General features: G+C 48.3%; 1 protein-coding gene across 1 annotated transcript in view; it reads right to left on the bottom strand.

The window, feature by feature from the left end:
* Positions 1–17,652, bottom strand: part of LOC147111076 (uncharacterized) — a 91,607-nt gene extending 73,955 nt beyond the window's left edge. Inside the window, exon 1 of the mRNA XM_086001594.1 lies at positions 17,436–17,652. The gene's annotated coding sequence lies outside the window, so the exon portion shown is untranslated. The remainder of the gene's footprint in view (positions 1–17,435) is intronic.
* Positions 17,653–22,528: the final 4,876 nt, after the last annotated feature.

Here is a 22,528-nt window from a genome sequence, read left to right as displayed (position 1 = left end):
CAGTGTATTAGTTTTGCTTTCTGTTGCCATAGCTTTCTCATGTTTGAAGGAACCAATTTTGTGTAATGAAACACTTTCTTCATTTACAATGGCCATGCCTTCTATTTACATGCATCTTGCCCTTCACAGGCTTGGGAGTATCAGACCGGTTCCATTCCTGTTCTTGGAATGGCAGCAAGCATTCCGTGAGAGGGGCCTAGAAGCTACTTCTGGTCAGCCTCTGACGCGCAGCCTGAGAAGAGTCGCTCGCGTAGAAGTTCAGGCCAGCAGGCATCTTCTCAGCCACCGACAGAGATGTCCTGCACCTTATCTGAGGCTGCAGATCTGGCTGAAGCAGCTGGCACAGCTCAGTCACCACCTCCTTTCTAAATCGCAGCCTTCTGACACACTGCTCCTCCGGCATGTTCATGTAGGAAAACTGCTGTCGGAAAACCCTGCCAACGTAAGGTCTGCTGTGGCGACGTCTGTTGGTCCTCCTCCGTCTGGCCATGCCCGCCCCCCCTCTCCCAGCATCTCAGTGTCCTTTCCAGATGATTCAGCAGCAGGACGTTCCCCTCCAATGCAGCCCCCATAATAAGTGCCCACAGGAAGGTTCCCCGTTGTCAAGGCTCACCAACAGCAAGGTGATGGTCAGAAGGCTGAAGATCATCTGCCTGCGCTGGCTCAGTGGTCAAATGGCTCTCAGTGTGCAGCTCAGCAACTCTTTGTAGCTCTTGAGGAAGTTGTGCTCCAAAAATGGCTGCCGCTTTTAAACCACACCAGTCCCCTTTAAATAACGCTCCTCCAGCCCAAGAGCAACTTGGTAAGGTCCAGGTAAGCTGTCACTATTAGCGCCAGGCGCTACGGAGGGGGGCGCCACTGAATTTCCGGTCCGGGGCTCCCAAAAGGCGTTGCACACTCAAATGACGTCATAATCAGCCTGCGCCCATGAGCGGGCGCTAAGATTTAGCGCCGGCGCTAAATGCATGCTCAATATGGGGCGAGGTGCTAGGCGCCTTGCTCCCGCCCGGAAATTGGCTAGTGCCCCACTTCTCGGCCTCTTTAAGCGTTAATCGGTGGCGCTAACAACTGAATTTCTCCCCCTAAGTTACTCATAACTCAGTTCTTCGACACTAGGAATCAGCCTTGCTGTTATTTTCTGTACTGCCTCCAGTGCTTGACTGTCTCCCTTGTGTCTTGGCGACCAAAATTGGATGCACTATTTTCTCTGACTTGTATTCTACCGATTTGGTGTTGATTGCTGCTCTACATTGGTTGGAGATGTTGAGTGTGGAGTCCACTAAGACTCTTGGGTCTCTTTCAGCTTCATCCTTAACTATTTCAACACCATTCATGGAGTACATGTGTCGCTTATTTTTTCCTCCGAGGGCATTACAATGGGTTCCAGTCTCTCTGGGTGAGGATGAGGAAAAACAGCTTGGATTCTTCCTCCTGATCGCTAGACATTGACTCCAGCTGGAAATTGCTCATGTGGAAAGGGACAGGATTGGATTCAGCTGCATGCTCCACAATCGAATAGACTGCCAACACTACAATCCAGATCACTTAAGCATGGTACTGGAGGGTTGTTGGCAGCTGTGGAACCATAACCCTTCAGGACTGGAGGAGAGAAAAGGGGGGGGAAGTTGTCAAAAATAGTAAATCCCTTATGAAATCACTAGCAGCAAACATTGATCATTTGTTTAAATTGTAACTTTGGAGGTTTAAACCCTGAACACACATCTTCAGTTTTATTGCATCTACTGCTCTCAATGAACTGTTCTATTGATTTAGGCCATGGATTCACCCTGATCCGTGCTGATGCTATTATTTCCACAACTCAAAGTCATGCAAGGAGGGGGAATCAAAACCATTTGGTAATTATAATAATTACGGTGTAAAGTAGGTTGTTAAGCCAGTGGCGTGGTTCATGAAGAAACAGTGCTGCTAGGTTTTATCTTTTACTTTCTCTGGCTTGTCTCCTACTGTGTTGGATATTCTATTTCCTTTGTTGAATGTTTGGCCAATCATGGAGTACAACTGTTGCCCATTTTATTTTTCTTTCTAATTGCGATAATTGTCGATATTAAACTTCACCTCTTTTTGCTTCCATCCACTTACTTATTTAAATTTAACTTATTATGATTCCTCTTAGGTTCAACTGCTTCCTCTCCAAATTTGGTATTATCTGTGAAGTTGAAAAATTTGTATTGATCTTCTGAATTTAAGTCATTTATGTAATTTAGAAACAGTAGAGGTCACAATGTCAACCCCCCGAGGTATTCAATTCTTGAATTCCCCCAACCTCTCATCACTCCCTTAAAAGGTTCCTGCTTTTTCCTGTCTTCAGCCAATTTCTTATCCATTCCGAGGTTTTCCCTTGTATCCCTTAACACTTTAAACTTAAATAGAATCTTTTATGTGGAACTTTGGTAAAGGCTTATTTGAAAGGATTTTTTGGAAAGACTGCAGAATATAGTAAAGACTTTAACGTGCCTACTGTGGCCGCAAGTCCTGAGTCCCAGCGTTTTGTTGATTTGTTCTCAAAACCTTCCAACTTGCATTAAGATATTATTTTTGTGCTGAGATTTACTAATTTGTATAATTTATTATTTTCCAGTTTCTAAGAGTTCAAAAGCTCCAGATATAGCAAATTTCTAAGTCCACCACTGTAAAATACACAATTTTGCGAATTTCAGCTCTTTCCTGCAATAGTAATGGATATAGAGTCATAGAGTCATAGTCATACAGCACAGAAAGAGGCCCTTCGGCCCATCGTGTCTGCGCCGGCCATCAAGGCCTGTCTAATCTAATCCCATTTTCCAGCATTTGGTCTGTAGCCTTGTATGCTATGGCATTTCAAGTGCTCATCTAAATGCTTCTTGAATGTTGTGAGAGTTCCTGCCTCTACCACCCTTTCAGGCAGTGAGTTCCAGATTCCAACCACCCTCTGGGTGAAAAAGTCTTTCCTCAAATCCCCTCTAAACCTCCTGCCCCTTACCTTGAATCTATGTCCCCTGGTTATTGACCCCTCTACTAAGGGGAAAAGTTCCCTTCTATCTACCCTATCTATGCCCCTCATAATTTTGTACACCTCAATCAGGTCCCCCCTCAGCCTTCTCTGCTCCAAGGAAACCAACCCCAGCCTGTCCAGTCTCTCTTCATAGCTGAAGCGCTCCAGCCCAGGTAACATCCTGGTGAATCTCCTCTGCACCCTCTCCAAAGCAATCACATCCTTCCTGTAGTGTGGTGACCAGAACGGCACACAGTACTCCAGCTGTGGCCTTACCAGCGTTTTGTACAGCTCCATCATAACCTCCCTGCTCTTATATTCTATGCCTCGACTAATGAAGGCAAGTATCCCATATGCCTTTTTAACCACCTTATCCACCTGTTCTGCTGCCTTCAGGGATCTATGTACATGCACACCAAGGTCCCTCTGATCCTCTGTCTTTCCTAGGGTCTTACCATTCATTGTGTATTCCCTTGCCTTGTTAGTCTGTCCAAAATGCATCACCTCACATATTTCAGGGTTAAATTCCATTTGCCACTGTTCCGCCCATCTGACCAACCCATCTATATCGTCCTGTAGCCTGAGGCTTCCCTCCTCGCTATTTACCACCCCACCAATTTTCGTGTCATCTGCGAACTTACTGATCATACCTTTTACATTCACATCCAAATCATTAATGTAGACCACAAACAGCAAGGGACCCAGCACCGATCCCTGCGGTATCCCACTGGACACAGGCTTCTAGTCACAAAAACAACCTTCCACCATCACCTTCTGCCTTCTGCCACTAAGCCAGTTTTGGATCCAATGTGCCAAGGCACCCTGGATCCCATGGGCTCTTACCTACCTTCCTATGCGGGACTTTATCAAAAGCCTTACTGAAATCCATGTAAACCACATCCACTGCACTACCCTCATCCACACACCTAGTCACCCCCTCGAAAAATTCAATCAAATTGGTCAGACATGATCTTCCCTTGACAAAACCATGCTGGCTATCCCTAATTAATCCTTGCCTCTCCAAGTGGAGACCAATTCTGTCCCTCAGAATTTTTTCCAATAATTTTCCTACCACTGATGTTAGGCTCACTGGCCTGTAATTCCCTGGTTTATCCCTACTACCCTTCTTGAATAATGGTACTATGTTAGTTGTTCTCCAGTCCTCTGGCACATCCCCTGTGGCCAGAGAGGTTCTGAAAATTTGTGTCAGAGCCCCTGCAATCTCCTCCTTTGCCTCACATAGTAGCCTGGGATACATCTCGTCCGGGCCTGGGGATTTATCCACTTTTAAGCCTGCTAAAACCGCTAGTACCTCCTCAGTCTCAATGCTAATATGTTCAAGTATATCACAGTCCCCCTGCCTGATTTCTATGTCCACATCATCCTTCTCCATAGTGAACACCGATGCAAAAAATTCATTTAAAACCCCACCTACAACTTCTGGCTCTACACACAGCTTGCCACTTTGGTCCCTAATGGGCCCTACTCTTTCCCTAGTTATCCTCTTGCCCTTAATATACTTATAAAACACCTTAGGATTTTCCTTTATATTGCTCGCCAGTGTTATTTCATGGCCCCTCCTCGCTCTCCTAATTTCTTTTTTAAGTATCCCCCTGCACTTTTTATACTCCTCTAGGGCTTCCTCTGTCTTTAGTCCTTTGTATCTGCCAAAAGCCCCCCTTTTTTTCCTAATCCAGTCTCGTATATCCCTTGACATCCAAGGTTCCCTGGGCTTGTTGGTCCCACCCTTGACCTTTATGGGAACATGTTGCCATTGTACTCTCTCAATTTCCTTTCTGAAAGACTCCCATTGCTCCGATGTGGATTTTCCTTCAAGTAGCTGATCCCAGTCCACTGTGGCCAGATCCTGCCTTATCATATTAAAATCGGCCTTCCCCCAATTTAGAACCTTTATTTCCGGTCCATCCTTGTCCTTTTCCATGACTACCTTAAATCTCACTGAATTATGGTCACTGTCACCAAAGTGCTCACCTACTAACACATCTACCACTTGCCTGGCCACATTATAAGAGTAAAGCAATTATATAGGGCCCTGGTGAGACCACACCTGGAGTATTGTGTACAGTTTTGGTCTCCTTACCTAAGGAAGGATATACTTGTCATAGAGGGAGTGCAACAAAGGTTCACCAGACTGGTTCCTGGGATGGGGTGATTGTCCTATGAGGACAGATTGAGTAGATGAGGCCTAAATTCTCTAGAGTTTAGCAGAATGAGAGGTGATCTCATTGAAACATACAAAAGTCTTACAGGGCTTGACAGGGTAGAAGCAGAGAGGATGTTTCCCCTGGCTGGGGAGTCTAGAGCCAGGGGTCACAGTCTCAGAATAAGGGGTCGGTTGTTTAGAACTGAGATGAGGAGAAATGTCTTCACTCAGAGGGTGGTGAATCTTTGGAATTCTCTACCCCAGATGGCTGTGGCGGCTCAGTCGTTGAGTATATTCAAGACAGAGAGCGATAGAGTTTTGAATATTAAGGGAATCAAGGGATATGGGGATAGTGCAGGAAAGTGGAGATGAGGTAGAAGATCAGCCATGATCTAATTGAATGGCGGAGCAGGCTCGAAGGGTCAAATGGCCGACTCCTGCTCCTATTTCTTATGTTCTTATGTTCTTATTCCCTAGAATTAAATCCAGTACCGCCCCCTCTCTTGTAGGACTTTCTACATGCTGGCTCAAAAAGCTCTCCTGGATGCACTTTAAGAATTCTGCACCCTCTAAGCCTTTCACACTCTGACTATCCCAGTTAATATTGGGGAAGTTGAAATCCCCCATTATTATTACCCTATTATTTGCACACTTCTCTGAGATTTGCTTACATATCTGTTCCTCTATCTCCCCCTGACTGTTTGGGGGCCTATAGTACACTCCCAGCAAAGTGCTTGCCCCCTTTTTGTTTTTAAGTATATTTTGATAGCCCTGCAACAACTTTCTATCCTACTGCACTATCAACATAACTAACTATTTTTCATGTCAGAGGCAAGGTCTTTGGGCTTGGTTTGCACTTAAAATATATCAAATTGAAGAATATAATCCACCGAACTGGTAAAAGTCTTTGGCCGCGATTTCCCTTACTTCAGCGGGTCACGACCTCACTGCCGGCTCCAGCCCACTCTGTAGAATGATTTTACCGTGATTGGGCTTGTTCAGCCCACCCAGCGCGTTTGCTGGCCAATTGAAGGAAGTGGGTCTGATGATGTCATTTGATGATGCCTCATCAGCCGGTTTCCTTAAAGGGGCCATGTGCAAATTGATTTTGACAGTTGTGCTGTCGGTGTTCTACAGCATTGAGGTGCTGCAAACACTGACAAGCACTGCACAGAGGTGCACGGCTGCACCCAGGCTCTCCCATGACTCCCTCCATATGCTTATGGACGGAGTCACAGCACGCAGGGAGATCCTCTTCCCTTCCAATGGGTGGAAGAGACCTCCCTAGCAGCCTGGTTGCACATTGCACAGGTGGACCCAAGCAGAGATGTGGTCAGGTGGACCAGGCTACAGTGGCACAAACCTTTCAATGATCTCAGTAGTTCACAAAACGTTACTGCAAAGCCACAATCAACCTCATCCTGCTGTGCCACTCATCACACTCCCATCACTCTGCCTTCCCTACCTTACTCCTGCACATCCTTACTCACAGGAACTTACCTTGCACCTCCACCCATCTCTATCTACATTATCACTTCCCCATCTCACTCGGCACCACTCATCCCCATCCTAGTCCAATCATACCAACTAACCACACACAAGGGTAGGCACTTTGGCCTAGAAATTCAGTTGGGCGCGCCAGCCGTTAGCGCCTTAGGAGGAGTAGATCTCGCGCGCTAGGCGCTTAGCGCCCCGGCGCAGCGCGATCTGCGCCTCGCCCCAACTTCAGTACACATTTAGCGCCGGCGCAAAGTCTTAGCGCGCGCCCTGCTGCGCGCGCAGATCATGACGTCATTTCCTCGTGCAACGCCCTTTGTGCGCCCCAAACCGGAACTTCACTCGCGCCGGCCCATTGTGCGCCAGGCGGCCCTAACGACTGTGAAGTGGAACGGTACACAGCCGAGCCGGGCCGCGGGGAGCGCTAATTAAAGGGCACTTACCCTGCACTATAAAGGGCCGCCATTTTGCAGCATTCACTCTTGTGCAACGGTTTTTTGGACAAAGACCAAGGAGGAGAGCTTACTGGTTTGGACCAACACTAGGACAGGTATTTTTGGCTCAGGCCAGAGCTTAGCAATTATCTTTGCCTTCATTGAGAGCTCAGTGTTTGCCAGCATATAATGGGGGCCGCATTGGGTGGCAACGCTGACTTTCAGCCTTATGCCAGAAGGGCTTACAGACGCCGTGAGAGAGTGGCAGCCCTGGCTAGACACAGAGGGGGCAACAGGCGTCGCCAACTGAGGCCTTACCCACCCAGGGTATACCGCCAGCAGACCTCCTATCTGACCATGTCTGCCGTGATGTGTGTTAGGAGGCTGCGGTTCAGAAGGGAGGTGGTTGCAGACATCTGCCGGCTGCTTCAGAGAGATCTGCAGCCACAGCTGATGCGCAGGACGTCTCTGTCGGTGGCAGTGAAGGTGACGGTGGCTCTCAACTTCTATGCCACCGGCTCCTTCCAATCCGCTACTGGGGCCATCGCTAACATCTCCCAGTTCGCCGTGCATTGCTGCATCCGCCAGGTGACCAAAGCCCTTTTCAGAAGGAGACATCAATTCATCTCCTTCCCCATGACCCTGGACAAGCAGCAGCAGCGTGCAGTGGGATTTGCAAGAATAGCGGGCTTCCCCATGGTGCAGGGCGCCATTGACTGCACGCATGTGGCTTTGCGGGCACCTCTTGAGCATGCCGAGGATTACCGCAACCGGAAGGGCTACCATTCCCTCAATGTACAGCTGGTGTGTGACCACAGGCAGCGCATCCTAGCTGTCAATGCCCGCTTTCCAGGCAGCAGCCAAGATGCCTTTATCCTGCGACAGACAACTGTGGCTGACATGTTCCAGGCACAGCCTCCCCCAAGAGGATGGCTTATCGGGGACAAAGGCTATCCTTTGTGTACCTGGCTCATGACCCTGCTCCGCGCGCCCACGACCCCTGCTGAAGAGGCATACAACGAGAGCCATCAAGCGACTAGGAACATCATAGAACAAACAATCGGCGTCCTCAAGCAACGGTTCCGCTGTCTCGATCGCTCCGGGGGAGCCCTCCAGTATTCGCAGGATCGAGTCTCCCAATTCGTCGTCGTTTGCTGCATGCTGCACAACCTGGCTATCCGCAGGACTCAGGCACTGCCACCTCACGTTGGACCACCACCTCAGGAGGAGGAGCAGGAGGAGCATGAGGAGGAGGAGGACGAGGAGTACCAGCCCAGGAGGGAGGCACAAGGTCCAAGGGCTGCCCGTCGGTGGCTTATTGAACGTCACTTCTAGGCCCCCTGTCAGGGAATGGTTTGTGCCAATGAAAGAACATGATTGCAGCCGCTCCGCAAGCCCTCAGCCGGTTAAGGCAACAAACACTTCAAAGATCAAACATGGACAATGTTAATAAATAAAATGCTTTATTGTTCAAACTCAGGTCCCTTCCCACATGAAAACCAAAAACAGACGAAACCCCAAAAAACACTCAAACACATTACTCGCTCCCACAACCTGGAGAGGATTAACAAAATAGTGCAACTAAAATGGCCGTCATTCTCGGCCTTCGTAAAAAACAACCATCACATCATCGGCCTTCAAAAAACAAACATCCAATTCTCGGCCTCAAAAAACAAACACAACTGGCCACACATTCGACTATTTGGCCCGCTAGGGCGATGCCTTGGCCATCTTTGTGTGGCCCCTGCCCGCCCTGCTGCTCCTCCTCAAAGTAAGGCCATTGGCTGCTGCAAGGCTGGGGGCAGGCTCCTGAGGGGCACATGTCGTGACGGCAGATGCCCTTGGGGGTCGGCCTAGTCGAGGTCTGGCCGTCGAGCGGGCGGCTGTTGAATGCTGCAGCTGTGGCTGGCCATCATCAGTCGCTGCAGCAGCTCCTGGCAGCTCCACTGGGGGAGTGGCAGTGGCGGCTGGAGGAATGGGGGCAAGCTGGCGGATGGCAGGCGCTCGCTGGTCACCTGAGACACTGGCACTCGCCCGGGCCAGCACTGCAGCATGCGCACCAATCTGCTGAGGGACAGACCGCTGTGCTGCTGCAGCGCGCCGGGTGCCCTGGCGATGCCTGGCTGACACAGCGAGTGTGGCAGCAGTGAGTGCCCGCGTTGACCTGTTCACTGACCGCATCAGAGCAGCCAGTGACTGGACGGCACCACTGATCACCTGGCCAGTCGCTGCCAGAGCTGCCCCGAATTCCGCCCGACTCGCTGCCTGATCTGCCTCGAATTCCGCCCGACTCGCTGCCAGAGCTGCCCCGAATTCCGCCCGACTCGCTGCCTGATCTGCCCGGAATTCCGCCCGACTGGTGGCCTCTGAGGGCCCAAACTCGGTCACACTCCGAGAGAGGGACTCGATGGCCTCAGGCAACCGTGCCACTGCCGCCATGAGCTCCGTGTGCCGGCGCTCCGAGTCCGCGGACAAGTCCTCGAGGCGTTCCATCTCCTCGGCGAAGACCATCTCCGGACTGGAGGCCGGACTCTCCCTCTGGGGAGAAGGCCGCCGAGCTGGCCGACCCTTCCTGCGTTGCTGGCCGCCGCTGGGCCCAGCAATTGGACTCCCCTCCGATGCATCCCCCCTCTGGGGAGAAGGCCGCCGAGCTTCCACCCCCCTCCCGCGTTTCTGCAGGCCGCAGGTCCCATGAGCTCCCCTCCGACACTTCCGCCACGCTCCCCTCCAGGGAAGACGTGTCCCCTACATTGGCCTGGGTGGCCGCGGCTGAGGGTTCCCCCGATGGGCCGCCTTCCTCTTGCTCCTCCTCCTGCTCCTCTTCTGAGGGGCTGTCACTGGCAAGTTCAGGGACCTCCTCCTCACCATCTGAAAGCAGGAAGGCACAAGAGTAGCTTTAGAGTGAGGAGAGGGCATCAGCAAGGGATGCATGAGTGGTGGCATTCAGCGCATTGGTCGGACAGTGGCAAAGGATGTAGATCTGATGCGCAAGTGGGACGAGAGAGGTCCAAAAGGTGATGTCCTTACCATTGCTGGCCAGAACAGGGTCGGCATCTCCACATGCAACGGGCCTAATCACCCGGCCACCCATGATGCACTCCACGCGATGTTGCAGCTCGGTGAGTGGCTGGATATGGGGTCGGCCTCCCCCGGTCGCAGTCCGGCTCTTCCTATTATTCACCAGCTTGGCCTGCAAGAGAAAGGACGGCCTCTAAGTACAGTGTGTCGCCCTGATCTTGTGTGCACTGCCTCCCATGGTGGAATAGCCTGGCCAGTGTGTCGCCCTGATCTTGTGTGCACTGCCTCCCATGGTGGAATAGCCTGGCCAGTGTGTCGCCCTGATCTTGTGTGCACTGCCTCCCATGGTGGAATAGTTTGGCCAGTGTGTTAAGTGCAGAATGTGCAATTGATGTTCATGCCTGTCCCATCGCTGCTGGATGAGGGCTGGCCATTAGGGCTTTCAGGTCCCTTTGCCCATAATGTGAGGTGCACATGCAAGGATGAGGAGGTCACTGGAAAGGGTACTCACCCTGACAATGCGAGTGAGGTCATTAAACTTTTTGCGGCATTGGACACCGCTCCTGGGGACCTCGCTGTTGGCTGACAGCTTGCTGGCGACATGCCTCCAGGCTCTCCTGTAGACGCGGAACGGCGCCTTCTTGCCATTGTCCAGTACAAAACATGGCGCCTCTTCTCCACAGCACCAACCAGCACACTCAGATCACGCTCTGAGAAGCGCTGCGCACGTTCACGGGCCTTCTGCATGGCATCAGGCGCTATTTGGGTCCAGCAACAGTGTTCAGGCCTAGCTGGAGGGCTCCACTATCCAGGGCGTGGCAGCAGACACAGTCGACCCTTCCCCCTTAAGAGCTGGCCGGCGCCAGGGTGTCTGCTGTCAATCACGAGATGGCCGCACCTGCGCTGCGCCCGGCCTCGGCGCTATCGATCAGCACCTCCGGCTTAGCGCCCAAAGAGAGACGTCCAGCACCAGTTTTAGCGCTCAAGCGAACTCTTAGGGCGAAGCTAATGAATATCGGAGAAGTGGCCTCGATTTGGCGGCGGGCGCAAACTTTAGCGGCCGCCCCACTTTACCGCCCCAAAAGTGGCTACAATGAATTTCTAGGCTTTTGTGTTTTAGCCAATGTTCATGTGAAGTTTCTGTTAATGTGCTGTCAAACATTGAAATCTTTATATTCAAACATTTTGCACAGATTTGTGTGCACCTTTGGAAGTGGCTTAGTGAATTACAGTGAATGGTGAGACATAACGGTACCCCCCGCAATGGTGATGAGTGTGAAAGGAATGGCTTGGGCATTGTAGGGATGCTTTATGGTGTTGGGGTGGTGTGGTGCCAACCTGGTGCATCATGTGGCAGCCAGGATGTACAGCATCAAGTGAAGTAAATCTGGCCATCCCTGGCCTCCCAGGCAGCAATGTGGTTGGGTGCTGATGCCCTGTGTCCTGTGCAGCATCAGTTGATTGCGGAGAAGGTTGGTGTTGTTGTTGGTGCTGCTGGTATGCCTGGTGCTGCTGGTGTTGGGGCTGATCGTGGTGGGATTCTGAGGACCAAGGTGAGATAGTTTCAAGGGCACCGATGCTGATATAAAAGATGGCAGGTGAAGTTGAGATGAAAGAAGCGATCTGTCAATGGTGAGGGAGGTTGTTCCAATGAGATGACGCTGGATATAGAGTTTACTCTAAACATTTGCAAGCTGCATAAAGCTCACTCTGTCTTCCAAATGCAGTAAGCAACAGCTTCTGATCTTGGAAAGTGAACAGCTGTGAGATGGGAGCTTTTATAGCACATTTGCAGCTGTCAAGTAAAGACATCATTTCATGGTAACAACTCCCGACCTCCTTACCTGACGTGATCCCCGAGCAGCGTGGACCCCATGGGTGACCTCGTAAAATTTACAGGTGAGCTCAAAATACTTTTTGAGTGGCTCTTAACAAAGTCATAATGACCTAAATTGCCTCCCCTGCCACTGCATGTCGGGTCTGTTCAGCGTTGACAGGCCTAACATCTGGAAAAGTCACATGGCAGCTGCTTGACAGCGGGTTCCCGACCCAGTCAAAAAAATTTTTTTTCCCACCCAACCCGCCACCAAACGCACCCGCTGACCCCCAAAAAATTCCCCCCCTTAGAATCTCGTAATAAAGATAGAATTTAACATTCAATCACTATAAAGCAGCGGCCTATATTTGGGGTTGTTTTTGAGCTGTTGTTTTTGACTAGTTAGCTTTTTTGGAGCTGCATCATATTTTTTAAATTTCTATTCAGCTGGCTGAAGTCTCCCCTGAAAATAAGCTTCCTGTTTTGCATGCCCACCTTATCTCTTCAAAGAGTAAACTATCCTCCTGTAGCTGTCTGTGGTATACCTCTAGTCTTAGTTTTGCCCTTTTCATGGTAAGAATGTCTAACCAGAGTAGTTTGTTCTTCAATCGGCTTCTTTAATTTCCCCAGTTTTGCTGATATATCGGGCTACAGAACCGCCTTTCCTGTCCTCCATCTTTCCTGAACACTCCATCGTCCTGCGCTATATTTGTTACTGCTTTCAGCAGTCAATTGTGTTTCTGGTATTCCTTCCACATTGAAGTTCCCTACTGCCACAACAACCTTAAACTGGATTCAGGGCGTTTCAGGTAAACAGTGTTTCCTGTCTGAAGCAATCTTTTGCTGTTTGCATAAACAAAGGAACTAGATTATTCACAACATGTAAACACAGAGATTCCTAAATCTCTCAGATCAGTCAGTCTTCTGATGTTAACTATGTTGCTGCTGACTCCAATTTAGCAAACTGCAATGAAAGTCATTTTCACAAATCTCTTTCAACTGTTCTCTGTTGTGCTCTTCACAATTCAGCTGCTTGGTCTGAAAAGAGCCAACTCGCTGGGTGGCTGTTTGTTCCTGAATGTTCTCATTCCCCTGAATTGCTTAGTGGCTCGACTATCTACATACAAGCCTAGCATTGTGCAATAGAGTTATGTGACTCTAGTAACTTATATGTTTGCAAATATTGAAACTTTTGTTTGTTATAACTTCATAGACTCGAGTACCATGATTACTGTTTCTGGCGCACTGTAGTTTTGTGAAGCAGATGAGTTTTACATTACAAACACCCAGGATTTAGTGGAAGGTACACACGGTATACAGAACATACCATTTTTTTTATTTTTGGAAGCAAGAATAGGCTCACTTTTTGCTAGCATGTAATTGAGAGCATACAGATTTTACCCGCTTTTAATTTGAAGCTTATGATACAGGTTCCAAAAGCAAAAGATGGAAAATTGTATAAAATCAAAGCAATGCTAGCAGCCAACTTCTGATAAAGATCCTAAGGTTCTGTTGCAATTATTGTAATGAGGAGCATTTCTTATATTATACTATTTATACTGTCATTGATTCATTTTGAGATAAAAGCCCAGAAATTATTGTTAGTAGTATTAGTGGATGAATGCTTAATGCAATGTATAACTATTCCCCATCTGCTGTTTTAATTGCGGTGTTAACTTATTTAACATAAATTGGGTTAATACCTGTGTTAAAATAGCAGATACAAGAATATTATACTAATAACACAAACAGTCATTTCGAGGCCCCCCAAAAATATAACAGAAACAAGAGTTACAAAACAATCTACTATTTTGTTAGTAATGGATTTGCAGAATGTAATAGTTTTCAGTCCAGTTTAGTGGGGTATATTCTCTTATTTGAAGTAGTGTAGCTATCAGAAAACATTTACCTATATCTAAAAATGCAACAAATAAAGTATCAAAAATCTACATTTTCTGGAGGAGCATGCCCCCAGACTCCTGGAAAAATAAATCCTGTGCATGAAGTACAGTACATCCACTTCTGGAATTGTCAACGCCCACTTCAAAGGGACACTGATATTAATTACCAAAACAACCCAATATCTGCTACAGCATGAAATATAATGCAGTTTTAGTGGAAGAATGTTATTTTTTAATCAACTGTTAAATTGTTTTACTATTTAGGAGAGATGCCTCCAGAATCATAGAATGGTATCACATGGGTTCGGGTGGGATGGAGAGTGATAGAAGATTTGAGGTTAGGATCAGATCAGCCATGATCTTATTGAATGGTGGAGCAGGCTCGAGGGGCCGATTGGCCTACTCCTGCTCCTATTTCTTATGTTCTTATGGTTACAGCTGACACCATGGAAGGAGGTCATTCGGCCCGTCGAGCCCGTGCCGGCTCTCTGCAAGAGCACTTCAGCTAGTCCCACTGCCCCGCCCTTTCCCCATAGCCCGGCAAATTCCTTTCCTTCAGATACGTATCCAATTCTCTTTTGAAAGCCATGATTGAATCTGCCCCCACCACCCTTTCAGGCAGTGCATTCCAGATCCTAACCACTCGCTACGAAAAAAAGTTTTTTCTTACGTTGCCTTTGGTTCTTTTGCCAATCACCTTAAATCTGTCTCCTCTGGTTCTCGACCCTTCTGCCAATGGGAACAGTTTCTCTCTATCTACTCTGCCCAGACCCCTCATGATTTTGAACACCTCTATCAAATCTCCTCTCAATCTTCTCTGCTCCAAGGAGAACAATCCCAGCTTCTCCAGTCTATCAACATAACTGAAGTCCCTCATTCCTGGAATCATTCTTGTGAATCTTTTCTGCACCCTCTCTAAGGCCTTCACATCCTTCCTAAAGTGTGGTGCTCAGAATTGGACAAAGTACTCCAGGTGGGGCCGAACCGGTGTTTTATGCAGGTTCATCATAATTTCCACACTTTTGTACTCTATACCTCAATTTATGAAGCCCAGGATCCCGTAAGCCTTTTTAACTGCTTTCCCAACCTACCCTGCCATCGTCAATGATTTGTGCACACATACCCCCAGGTCTCTCTGTTCGTGCACCCCCTTCAGGATTGTACCATTTAGTTTGTATGTCCTCTCTTCATTCTTTCTACCAAAATGTATCACTTCACACTTTTCTGCATTAAATTTCATCTGCCACATGTCCGCCCATTTCATCAGCCTGTTTATGTCTTTCTGAAGTCTATCACTCTTCTCCTCACTGTTCACTATACTTCCAAGTTTTGTGTCATCTGCAAATTTTAAAATTATGCCCTGTACACCCACGTCCAAGTCATTAATATATATCAAGAAAAGCAGTGGGGAGCACCACTTTATAGCTTCCTCCAGTCTGAAAAACAACCATTCACCAATACTCTCTGTTTTCTATCACTTAGCCAATTCCGTATCCACGCTGCCACTGTCCCTTTAATTCCATGGGCTTCAATTTTGCTGGCAAGCCTATTATGTGGCACTTTGTCGAATGCCTTTTGGAAATCCATGTACACTATGTCAACTGCATTACCCTCATCAACCCTCTCTGTTACCTCATCAAAGAATGCAATCAAGTTAGTTAAACATGATTTACTTTTAACAAATCCATGCTGGCTTTCCTTAATTAATTCACACTTGTCCAAGTGACTGTTAATTTTGTCCAGGATTACTGTTTCTAAAAGCTTCCCCACTACCGAGGTCAAACTGACTGGCCTGTAGTTGCTGAGTTTATCTTTACACACTTTCTTGAACAATGGTGTAACATTTGCAATTCTCCAGTCCTCTGGCACCACCCCCGTATCTAAGGAGGATTGGAATATTATGGCCAGTACCTCCGAGATTGTCTCCCTCAATTCCCTCAGCATCGTAGGATGCATCCCATCCGGTCCTGGTGACTTATCTACTTTAAGTACAGCCAGCCTTTCTAATACCTCCTCTTTATCAATTTTTATCCTATCAATTATCTCCACTACCTCCTCCATTACTATGTCTATGGCAGCATCTTCTTCCTTGGTGAAGACAGATGCAAAGTACTCATTTAGTACCTCAGTCATACCCTCTGCCTCCATCCATAGGTCTCCTTTTTGCTCCCTAATCAGCCCCACCCCTCCTCTTACTACCCTTTTACTGTTTATATGCCTATAGAAGACTTTTGGATTACCTTTTATGTTGGCTGCCATTCTATTCTCATACCCTCTCTTTGCCCCTCTTATTTTCTTTTTCACTTCTCCTCTGACCTTTCTATATTTAGTCTGATTCTCAGATGTATTTGCAACCTGACATCTGCCATACGCATTCTTTTTCTGCTTCATAATTTTCTCTATGTCTTTCGTCATCCAGGGAGCCCTGACTTTAGTTGCCCTGCCTTTCCCCCTAGTGGGAATGTACCTCAACAGTACCTGAACTATTTCCTCTTTAAAGGCAACCCATTGTTCCATTACAGTTTTGCCTGCCAATCTTTGATTCCAGTTCACCTGGGCCAGATCCGTTCTCATCCCACTGAAATTGGCCTTCCCCCAGTTAAACGTTTTTACTCTAGATTGCTCTCTGTCCTTTTCCATAGCTAATCTAAACCTTATACTATGATCACTGTTCCCTAAATGTTCACCTACTGACACTTGCTCCACTTTACCTACCTCATTCCCGAGAACCAGATCCAGCAATGCCTCCTCCCTCGTAGGGCCAGAAACATACTGATCAAGAAAGTTCTCCTGAACACCCTTCAGAAATTCTTCCCCTTTACACTATTACGATCCCAGTCTATATTAGGATAGTTGAAATCCCCATTATTACTACTCTGTAGTTCTTGCAGCTCTCTGTAATTTCTCGGCAAATTTGCTTCTCTATATCTTTCCCACTATTTGGTGGTCTATAGAATACACCTAGTTGTGTACTAGCACCTCTATTATTTCTTAACTCTAGCCATATAGATTCTGTCCTTGATCCCTCCAGGACATCCTTCCTCCCCAACACTGTAACATTCTCCTTGACCAATACTGCCACCCCACCTCCTATCCTTCCTTCCCGAGTGAGGCAATGACATCATCAGGTCCCAGTGTCTACCTGGTAAAACGGCGTGGGCAATGTCCTTTTAATATTGAAACACACACATCTATTTGATAACTTTCTTAGAGGAACAGGAAATGCTTTCATTCCATTTTTATAGGAAAATTCTTTAAATCCCACATCTCCCAGGACGAAACAAAAAACATCTGTGACTAGAGTGATGAAGACTCGTTTACGTCAGCTTGCTCAGTGGCCAAAGCAGAAATTGTATTTTTTCTCTCTGACAATCTGTGTCCAGCTGCAAACCTGGCTTGGAATAATGTGTCAAAGGTGTTTGAATCTTTTACACTCCACTCACTCGAATGCCTGCATCCAGTGTAGACAGGGAGCGCACATCCTTTCAATGGGAAACACGATTTGAACCGAATCCTCCTGGTTGAGGTTAGTTGTCTCCAGAGATCAGAACAATGTCATTAATGTTGTAGAAACTCGCTACAATGCTGGCCAATGGCAAACAGTCCGACTCACCTCCGCTTTAAACCCGCAGCGTTGTCCTCGTTGTCCGAGGTATCGGTATCCTGCAACTTCTGCTCATTCTCCCAGCCGCTCGGGGCTGGGGCTGGGGCGGGAGTGGGAGCTCCTGCTGCTGGTCTCCGGGGCCTGGGACTGGGTGGGCAGTGGGACGGGACAACGCTCGCCGCTCAGAGCTGAGCCGCTGCCAGTCTGTCTCCTGGGGTTGGGAGGGTTTCTTACGGCGAGCACAAAGAGTCAACAATACGAAACTTTGAGGCAGTTCCGAAACAGACTGACAGCTCCACTCATTCTGCAGTCACATTGGAATGTGACAGAATGTAAATGTACTGTTGGGAACTTTCTCCCTTCCAGTAGGTGCGCAGTTGTTTCTCCAACAGGTTGTCCTCCTGCATTCACTTTGCCGTTATCAAGGTGAGAACAGGTACCGTGAGTATGGTACAAGCTGTGACACATCCAGGGCTGGCGGGATAGAATGAGCCAGAACTCAATCCAGGGTGGTTTATCTGAACTCGGAGGTTTGGGAGGTCAGCATTCGAGTAATTGAGTGTGGAGGTGACAAAGGCGTGTAGGAAGGGTTCAGCAATCGATGGGCTGAGTTGGGGGCAGAGGTGGGCAAGGTTCCAGAGGTGAAAGTAGGTGGTCTTTGTAATGGAGAAGATATGGGGTCGGAACTCAGCTCAGGGTCGAACCGGACCCTGAGATATTGAGAGCCGGAAGAGTATTGATGGCTGAATTCAGTCAGTACCTTGATGTAAATGAAGCACACAAGAGAAGTAATAATTATTGTCAATTTTGGAGTTTTTACTCTTAGAGATTTTCTCAAGTTTGACATCACCAGTCATTCCCGCAAGCAAATCTCACATTCCCTACACGATGTCCAGGCCCAAACCCCTTTAGGAATGGCAGGATTTTTTTGTTTCATTTTAGCTGTGGGTATTTGGGAACAATGCAGAAGGCTTTCCGGGAGACGGAACTCAGACCCCTCCCCCGGCCTAACACTTTTCAGTCAGATTTTGCCGCCTTTTGGATGGGCTGGTGCCCTAGACACGCCCTTCGTGGCCCAGGCACCTGCCGTTGGCATCTCAATGAGGGAAGCTTTTCTTTATCCTGGCAAATTTGCAGCAAAGGCTCCTGGCGAGCTCAGCTCAGCAGTTACACCGGGATGCGCGCCATTTCAGACTTTCAGGGTCTCTCACCAGACATTTACTTACTGTAACATCAGACAAGCCTGACCACTTATCAGGCTATCACAGAATTTTTAAACCAGTAAGACTCGCAAATTCTTGTAGTGTACGTACTTTGCAGAAGGAACTATATTCTGCAGCCCCTGTATACTGCAGTACCAGTAGTGACCACCCCTGTATATAAGCCTGTGCAGTAACTTTGCATAGTAGTTCCAGTTTGTCTCCACTCAGTAAAGACCTGTTGTAACCAACTCCTGCAGTCCGTGTCTCAATTACACACGGACATAATACTGGCGACGAGCAGATCCGAACTTACCTACAGTTCTGCACCACCTCATGGGGAACCATCCCTGAAGCGAAGTTGTTCGAGGTCGAGGCCAGAAGGAAGAAAGAAAAAAAAACAAACAGAAGAAACGGGCGTCGACCGTGGGCAACCGCCTCTGATTCATCGAATGCGAAGATTTGCAGGAGAGGCTGTCGAGAGCGGGGCTTGGTTATCCTGCCTATGATGTTCCAGCTAATCGGGCTGGTGGCAGGTAGTACGCTGATCCTTCCTGGGCTGCGGTGGGCTAGAGCTCGATCGGGTGGCTTTTCAACGGGGCTGAGCAGCGTTGTCGGGAAGAGGAGAGAGAGAGAGAGGGTGGAGCACACAGGTGCTACGAAGCCGGGCAGCGTACAGACCCGAGAAGAGGGAGGAAAGTGTCCCGTAGGGTTGCTCTGATGACGGGAAAATAAAAGAAATTAGAAGCGCAGAAAGCCGCGAGGAGCTGCAGTTTGCCACGGGCACCGCGGAGAGCGGCGTTAGCAGCAGCGCGGGGGGGGGAAGTGCGCAAAGACCATAGGGCGTCACCATCAAGGCATAAAACGCCAGCAACAGCGCTAGCAGCAGCGGAGAAGATGGAAAGCGCGGGAGGCGCCATCTTAATCCAGCGGGGAAGAAGGCAAAGCGCGGGAGGCGCCATCTTAGATTTCCAAGATGCCGAAGACTGGCAATATCACTGCCTTCGATAATGCAATAGAAGACTGGACCAAGTATGTGGAAAGAGTCGAAGTATATTGCAAGGAAACGAAGTAGCCGATGAGAAAAAGGCATCGGTACTACTAAACTTAATGGGCGCAAGAACATACGGCCTATTGCGGAACCTGATCACTCCAGCCAAACCGATGGCGAAGAGTTTTAACGAAATTGTTGATATCCTACAGGAACACCTAAATCCTACACTGCTGCTGATAGCAGAAAGATTTAAATTCCACAGGAGAAATCAGCATAAAGATGAGAGCAATGCTGATTACCTTACGGAACTACGCAAGCTATCAAAGCACTACCAGTTCGGAGCAGGACTGACAGATACTCTACGGGACAAATTTGTCTGTGGACTCCTGAGTGAAGGAACCCAGAAGAGGTTACTCTCAGAGAAAGAGCTGACGCTAGATAAGGCTTTCAGCGTGGCAGTATCGTACGAAGCAGCAGCAAGGGGAGCTGCGGAAATACAGCAAAAGCCACAGGAATACGGCACCAACGAAATGACACGTGGATTTGAAAAATGTTATCGCTGCGGCAGAACAACCCATGACCAGAAGGACTGCTGGTCCAAGGACAAAATATGCAGGCAATGCGGAAAGATGGGACACATTGCACGAGTTTGCAGGTCTGGGAAGAAGACTAACGACAACAAAAAGGCTACTAAGGAACAGTACAGGAAAGTACAAAAGATGACGGACAGTAGTTCCGAAGACCAGAAGAGCGATAGTGAATCCGGGAACAAGAGACTAAGCTGTCTCAAACTTCACAACATAATCGCAAAAGAGGATCACCGAACCATTTGGGTCACCCTCACGATAGCAGGGTCCCAAGTCAAAATGGAATTGGATACAGGATCAGCCCTGACCGTCATGAATCGATGAGACTACGAGCGGCTATTCTCACACATACCCTTGAAAGAGACATCCATTGTCTTGAAGATGTATACGGGGCAGAAAGTATACCCCAGAGGGAAAATAAGGGTGCCTGTCGAATACAACGGCAAGGAAATACAGAAATTGTATCTGTACATACTGCAAGATGGTGGACCACCGTTATTGGGACGTGAATGGATCAGAAAGATAGGTTTAGACTGGCACTCCATTCAGGCACTGACTGTGGCTGGTAAAAAGGATGACGACGTCACACCTGGACGATTGTCAAAAATCTTAGCTAACGCCAAAGAGGTATTTCAACAAGAACTGGGAACTCTTAAAGGCGTAACCGCCTCGATAAAAATAGAAGAGAATGCAATTCCCAAGTTTTTCAAAGCAAGACCGGTACCGTATGCAATTCGCCCAGCCGTCGAGGCAGAGCTGGAGAATCTGGAGAATGCAGGCGTGTTATCTAAGGTAGACTGGAGCGAGTGGGCGACACCCATCGTTCCTGTCATGAAGAAAACGTTAAACAATAAGTCTGAGGAGCCAAGGAAGGTTCGCATCTGTGGGGACTTCAAGGTGACGGTGAACCCAGCCCTTCACACAGTACAATATCCTCTCCCGAGGATAGAAGATATTTTCGCCTCACTATCTGGAGGGAAGCGTTTTACAAAAATTGACCTAGCACAAGCATATTTGCAGATGGAGGTTGAAGAATCCTCTAGGAAGTATCTCACGGGGGGCACGGTGGCATAGTGGTTAGCACTGCTGCCTCACAGCGCCAGGGACCCAGGTTCAAATCTGGCCTCGGGCGACTGTGTGGAGTTTGCACATTCTCCCTGTGTCTGCGTGGGTTTCCTCCGGGTGCTCCGGTTTCCTCCCACAGTCCAAAGATGTGCAGGTTAGGTTGATTTGGCTATGATAAATTGACCCTTAGTGTTAGGGGATTAAATACATGGGGTTACGGGAATAGGGTGGGATATGTGTCGGTGCAGGCTCGATGGGCCGAAATGGCCTCTATCTGCACTGTAGATTCTGTGATTCTGTGAAACACTCACAAAGGTCTTTACCAGTATAATCGACTGGTATTCGGGGTAGCATCAGCTCCGGCGATATGGCAAAGAGCGATGGAACAAGTCCTGCAAGGGATTCCGGGGACTCAGTGTTACTTGGATGACATCCTAGTGACAGGTGAAGATGACAGTGAACACCTTGCCAACCTAGAGCAGGTGCTCACTAGACTAAGAGAACATGGGCTACGAGCCAATCGCCCCAAGTACGAGTTTTTTAAGAAACAGATATCGTATTGTGGCCACGTGATTGATGAAGAGGGGTTACATAAGTCCCCTGACAAAATTGAAGCGGTGGTTAAGGCACCAGCGCCTGAAAATGTGTCGCAACTGAGGTCATTCCTCGGATTGGTGAATTACTACCATAAGTTTTTGCCGAATTTGTCCACAATTCTGCACCCACTGAACGCCCTACTACAAACTGGAGTAGCATGGAAATGTAGCGATGAATGTAAGCGGGCCTTTCAGAAGAGTAAAGACCTAATCACTTCAAGAGAAGTATTGGCTCACTACAACCCATCACTACCGATAAGACTGGCGTGTGATGCGTCTCCCTACGGCATTGGAGCGGTACTGTCACATAAATTCCTTGATGGTTCAGAGAGGCCGATAGCTTTTGCGGCACGCTCGTTAACTTCAGCCGAGCGTAACTACGCCCAGATTGACAGAGAGGCCCTCAGCCTGGTGTGGGGGGTGAAGAAGTTCAATCACTACCTGCATGGTCAGAAATTTACTCTACTAACTGATCATCAACCTCTTGTCTCCATTTTCAACCCTCAGAAGGGCGTCCCGATAATGACAGCACAACGGCTACAGAGGTGGTCCCTTTTCCTAGGGGCACACCAATATGACATCGAGTACAAAGGAACTAAACAGCATGGGAATGCTGATGGATTGTCGCGCCTACCGTTGCCGACGGTGGAAGAAGCACCTG

Source organism: Somniosus microcephalus, chromosome 11, assembly GCF_052327205.1.
Source record: "Somniosus microcephalus isolate GS21.2 chromosome 11, FLI_Smic_1.0, whole genome shotgun sequence".
Taxonomy (NCBI): domain Eukaryota; kingdom Metazoa; phylum Chordata; class Chondrichthyes; order Squaliformes; family Somniosidae; genus Somniosus; species Somniosus microcephalus.
This window is presented reverse-complemented; position numbering and strand designations above follow the sequence as displayed.